Source organism: Excalfactoria chinensis, chromosome 7 (assembly GCF_039878825.1).
Source record: "Excalfactoria chinensis isolate bCotChi1 chromosome 7, bCotChi1.hap2, whole genome shotgun sequence".
Lineage (NCBI taxonomy): Eukaryota > Metazoa > Chordata > Aves > Galliformes > Phasianidae > Excalfactoria > Excalfactoria chinensis.
The window spans coordinates 5,464,552-5,470,551 of NC_092831.1; the positions used below are offsets into that span (position 1 = coordinate 5,464,552).

At 53.4% G+C, this 6,000-nt stretch overlaps 1 protein-coding gene across 3 annotated transcripts in view; it reads right to left on the reverse strand.

Annotated features, from left to right (window-relative positions):
- The window catches only part of THSD7B (thrombospondin type 1 domain containing 7B), a 282,914-nt gene extending 277,289 nt beyond the window's left edge, over positions 1 to 5,625 (reverse strand). Inside the window, exon 1 of one of the 3 annotated variants that reach the window (XM_072342394.1) lies at positions 5,531 to 5,625. The gene's annotated coding sequence lies outside the window, so the exon portion shown is untranslated. Of the gene's footprint in view, positions 1 to 4,289; positions 4,427 to 5,227; positions 5,304 to 5,530 lie in introns of those variants that run through there. The other 2 variants (XM_072342396.1, XM_072342397.1) reach the window with 2 other exon arrangements.
- Positions 5,626 to 6,000: the final 375 nt, after the last annotated feature.

The following is a 6,000-nucleotide window of genomic DNA, read 5'->3' on the forward strand; positions in this document are numbered from 1 at the left end:
CATTTGACACGCCATCTCTGCCTCCATCCCGTTTGTTCATTAAGGTTTCTCCTCTTCATCCCGGCTCCTATTTCCATCATGATCAGAGTGACATAAAACATCCTCTTTGTTGCAGCTCACTAAAATCGAAGCTGCATCATGTCTCTTTTTCACGTCTTCCCTTTACTCCCTGTCACTCAGAGGTTTCAATCCATCGGCTTTCTGCGCACATTTGCAGTCCAAGCCCACTTCTCGACACCAGCCTTCTCGTTTGCCCCTTCTCCTTCTTGCTTTCACTCACCAGAGCTCCTTCCTGTCATCGTCAATCAGCTCCAAATTGCCACCATCTCACGGCCGTCACTCATGCAACAACCCTTTCTCCTTGTCCCCAAGCCAGATTTCCATCATCTTTGCAAACTACTGAGCAACTTCCTATTATTTTAAACACACCCTACTGTTTTCCCTCCTACGAGCCACGTATTTGTCTCACCGTCCCCCACCAGCTCATAAAGCTTCCCCACATATGCCCATTCTCCCACCAGGTCAGTCTCAGTGCAGTGCATCACCCCAGCGTGCGATTCCCTCGAGGACTACAGCACACAGCAAACACTTGAGACTCCTCCACCTCATTCCAGCCCTGAGCATCACAGACAGGGGAGAGAACACAGCGTGATGTGAACTGTCAACAAAAGCCTCAGAAACCTTTCCTGGAGAGTTACTCTATCAAGTGTATGTCTACTTCATCTAGGGCTGATACTTGAAAAGAAGAAAGCCACGTGCAGCTCAGCCCAAAAGCCGAAATAACAAGAAGACAGCAATCCTGGGGGCTCCCAGAGCTGGGCCATAAGATTAATGGGCTTCTCTGTTCAATTGACCTACTGCAAAAATAGGGAAAACACACAAAACTGAGCAGAAAGAACAGAACAAGAACCAAATGCTTATTTTCTTCCCAGCTTTCCCCAGGAAGCAATCCCAACTCTTCCCTTCAGACTCTGCCAAGTTTTATTCCAGAAGAACGACTGTTTCATTCTGGGCAAATGTAACATTCTGCTTACTTTCTCCATTTACATTTTGAATGAAAGTTAACCTTAAAGCCGCTGCAATGAAACCTTGCAACTCTCTGACAACACTTAAAAGGTTCCAAATCATTTTAATCCTCCTGAAGTGGGGATCTCTCACTGCAAACACCCTCCACACGAACCAAGTTTTGTCCTCACCGAAGCTCTGACCCCCCAGTTTAACACAGCCACTAAAGTACTTTAAATGGGAAGAAAAAAAAAAATATATATATATATATATATTATTTTTTATGGATGGAAAGTTTATAATTACTTCACCCCTGAAATGAAGCCTTTCTCTGGACCTGTCCATGCCACTGTTGGAAACACAGATCATACTGCTGCTCATTTCCTGACAAATTACTCTCCAGGAGGATAGAAAAGGTCCGTGCTGAGCCTGGGCGGTGTGCTGGAGGAGCTGCCTCAATGCACACAGATGCAGAACAGCACCGAGCAGCCCCCACACACACAGACCAGAGCTTCAGCCCCATTCACTAACAGCTGAATGGCACTCACCTTTACAGGGCTGCACCTGCACACAGCTCTCCCATCCACTGCCTTCTTGCTGCAGGCAAATTCTCTCATTTATTAACAACTGTATAACTCAGTGTATATCCTTAAACAAGGCAGGTTACCCTCCCGGCTGTTTTAAAACAAAGAGCACAGCTAGAATTTTAATTAGCAAAACAACAACAACAAAAATCTATTGCGTGTGTCTGTTGGGATGGTTTGTAAAATAAACCGGCCTCAGCTGCAAGCTGCCCTCACCACCCAAGTATTCTCCTTCCCAAATGAGCATCACACGTGAGTGATACAACTGCTACCACTAATGGTCGACTGCTGCAGTGTGAACCACACATCATCGCTGGAGATAGCACTCACCACCAACTCTACCACGCAAAGCTGTATGTTGTGCTTACTACAAGTACCCAAACAGAACCACAGACACTTAAATATGTGCTTCCCGGGCAGCTCAGAACAGAGGTCAGGGCCCATTGGAACAGTGCCCCAGGAATCAATGCCCCAAACAACGGTAACTGCTCTCACCACGCAGTTGCTCTCTGATGGGCAGTCACAGCAATCTGAAGACAATGTTGTATATCCCAGTGAAAATCCAGTGATTCTGGCACTGAGGAAAAACAAAAAACTCGATCTTGTGACCAAACACCATTGCCATGTCATGCATGTATAAACACAAACTCCTACACACCACGCAACGGTGAGTTGTGTACCCAATGTCCTGTTCACACAACAGACAGAAAGCCAGGCTGCTCTTGCAGCATGCTGAAACGCCAACGTGAGTTATCAGCCACCGTGGGAGATGGATCAAAACCTGCTTCAGCTCCACCCAACAACTGAGGAGATCGCTCGGGGCCATATTCCTTTCATAAGGCTGCGCCAGACCAGGAGGTACAAGCAGCCTTCTGTCCATTACCCAGAGCAAGGATGCGAACAGAAGGTTGTCACATTATTCCAGCCTGCCCCCGGCACTCCAGAAATACTCACTGCCTCCTCCTCCAGTGCTGTCCCAAACTGCCCAGCACATCCACGGGAAGCTCACTTCATGCAGGCAGTCTAAGCAGACACGACTCATCGTGCATGCAACAAGGTGTGTGAGAAGAGAGAAAAGCAATGAAAAGCTTAAAAAAAAAGGAGAAAAAAAAAAAAAAAAAAAAAGAAAAAGCAGATTTTGTTTCAATCTAAATAATAAAAGCTCTGCAAACAAAAATCATTAAAAGGAAGTACATCTAAAAGCATTGCAAAGAAAAGCGATGCGACGCATCCTTAATACTCAAGAGTTTAAAAACTAAGCACAGCAGAAATACAAAGGAATGCCTAAAGATGACTCAAGGAAGTGCACTCAAAAAAGGAACAGAAAGAACATTACCAACACACTTATGGGAAGCACAGTGCCCTGGGCTAGCATAAGCCTTTAGCATTTCATGTTCCAGCCAGGACAGCACACAGCAAACCATCTGCTCAGAGCCAGGAGTGCAGCTGAACGCCGTCAGTGAGACAGAGCCCCAGCTTCTGCAGCTCGCAGAGAGCGCAGCAACACTCGGAGCTCCTGGTTAACTCAACCAACACGACTTTTTTGCTGCCTCTTGGCACAGCTCCCTGGGATTTCTCTAATCTGAGAAACAGCACTTTATTTTTATCTGAGCTGCTTTGCCTGTTTCTCCTACCACAGCACCCACCTTGCCGCCAGCCTGGAAGGAGGTCTGGATGTGATGGGACACAGCCACCAGAGCCCCAGCAATCCCAACTCCTCCTCACAGCCGACCCTCCCGTGTTCCTGAGGCAAACAGCCAAACAGGCAGCATCACTAACATCCCAAATGCCACCACAGGAGCAAACTCAGGTGTGGAAGTACCCGGGATGTGGCACTTCCATGACACCACAGAGATTTTTAACCAGGAAGCCAGGTTCTGTCGTATTATGAGACTCAACTACAGCAAGGCAGGACAGCCCACCTGCAGCTGCTAAACACCCCATGCTAGCAGCAAACCACACCAGCACCCACTCCCAGTTGTTCCCAGCTGCTCTCCTCCTCAGGTGCACTGATAGCACAGGAGCCTGCAAGCCATGGCCAGAACAGGGGAAACCTTCATCTCCTTCCTACTGCATTCACTAACAGCAACACCACGTTTTGGGAAACCCATCTTTTGTCACCCAATACTGAAACAAACCCAAGACTCAAGAAAGTTCCTACAACTGATAGCCCAGCCACACACTTGTTGAACACAACCTGGCAGGACGTTGTCCATTTGCTACAGAGCACCTCAAGTTCCTCCTTCAGTCTCAAGCAGTTTCCCCTCTCCAAGCCCATCCATAGCACTGACCCCCGGTACAACACACACCAATAATGCACAGAGTATACCTGCAACAGAGAACTCACCTTGCTGAGCAACAGCCTGTAGGCATTTTCCGCCACCCTGTTAATCAGCAACAGCATCCCTGTTGCTCAGCTTTCATAATCCCTCCCAGCTGAGGTGGGTGGGTGCAAGAAGCATCGCAGGGCAGGAAGGCAGAACAGACATGCGTTTGTGTTGTCACCACAGCGCTGCCAACTCAGGGTATTTATCATTTGTATTATTTACTTAACCCACTCTTTGCTTCCAGCCTGCACAGCCCAACAAGCTCAGTTGCCTTGGACACCTGGGTGGGAAAGTTCCCATCACAGCACATCTCCCATCCTTCCCTTCCCACCAGCCGACAAAGGAGCCCCCTCGTGCCTCCCCTGCGCGGTACCTGCAGCTCCGGGCGCGTTCCGCCCCGCTCCAGCTCTGCCTCCCCGCACGCTCTCCTGCCGCCAGCCGCGGCGACAGCTCCGTGCAAACAGAAGGAGCGAGCGGTGAAAGCAAGCACGAGAGCTTTGCAGCTCAGCTGGACGTGTTTCTGAAGGCGAGATGGACCGGCCTGAAAACCGGTACGGCAAAACGGAAACAAAACAACACAAAAAAAAGAAGCATGGATTCCGAAGCACGAGGATTGCTCCGGGATTCCCCACAAAGCCACGCTGCTGCCAGCAAACCCCACAACTCTGCTCTGCCAGCAGCTGCACGAGCAGCACGAGTGCCTCCTACCAGGGCAGCGTGTCAGCACCGCGATCCTTATCCGAGAGCTTTCTAGTGAAGGGACGTCCCTAGAAAGCAGTCGCTACAACACGCGGCTCTCCCGAACGTCGTTACTGATCCAGAAGTAATGAAAGAGCAAATAATACGGCCCCGGGGTACGCGTCAGCCGCCTCCCCTAATGCACGCAGATGGAGCTCAACAGCTTTTCTGCTCTTGCGTTATCGGAGCGAAAGGGGATCCGCGAAACGCGATCACGGCGAGGCAGCTTTACTCACGAGCGGCTTTTATTCCTCGGAAAACGCTTTGAAACGCTGCAATCGGGGGGGGGGAGGGAAAAAAAAGTTTCCTGGTTTCACAGCGGCTGCAGCTCCGTCCGCACGGCCGGCCCTCACACGTGCCCACAGGTGCCCGCGGCAGGCACGCTCCGCGCGCTTTCCCTCGCACAACAGCTCGTTTGCTTCAAAGCCACGCGCAGGTCGCAGAGGTCAGCAGGCAGCTCGTGCCGCCCGGCTCGCTGCTGACCTTGGACAGGCAGGCAAGCAGACACACACTGACACACACAGACACACACGCGACAAACTCGAGATGCGCTCTCGCGGCGCAGCACGTTACCTGGCACACGCAGCACCGCCCGAAGGATCACTGGGCGGACAACCCCCGTCCGACACCTCCGCGCCGGGTCATCCCGGCACCGCTGGGACAAACGGCAGGTAGCGCCGCAGCCCCGCTACTTTTCACAGCCGGACTTTGCGGCGGCAGCTCCCGCCGTGGCCGCCTTCCAGCGCCCCGGTTAACCCCGCCCCTCCCCGCGCACCGGGGCTCGGCCGGCACCGCCCCGCAGCCGCAGCAACTTCTGCCGCGCGCCGTTCCCGGGTCCCCGCCCGGCCGCGACCCCCCGCGCTTCTCCCGCCGCACCTGCTGGCAGCCCGGCGCGGCTCGTGCTCGTTGCAGCGGGCAGCTCTGCGCAGCCGGCGCCGCGGGCGAGCCCGGCCGGTCGGGGCGGCGCCGGGCGCTGCCGCGGGCGGAGCGCGCGCTCGGCGCGGAGGGGCGCGCTGCCTCCGGCGGGCGGAGCGAAGATGGAGGCTCGGCAGCCGCCCGCCCATCCCGGCCTGACACGCCGACGGGGCTCGGCTCCGGCGGAGCTACCGCCGCCGTCTGACGCCCTCTGCCGTGCGGCTGCGGGGCGGGCGGCGCCGGCCGGTCCCGGGCTGAGGAGGTTGCCGGGGCTGCGGTTGTCCGGGCGGGATGCCCCAACCCTGGGAGGTCGTGGAAAGTTGTTTTATACACGTAGGCTAAAAGGAGACCTACTTTCCACACGCCTTATCAAACAGTCACCGCCGAGTTCTAACAGCGGGTTCACCCAGCCCCAAAGTCACCACGCGGTG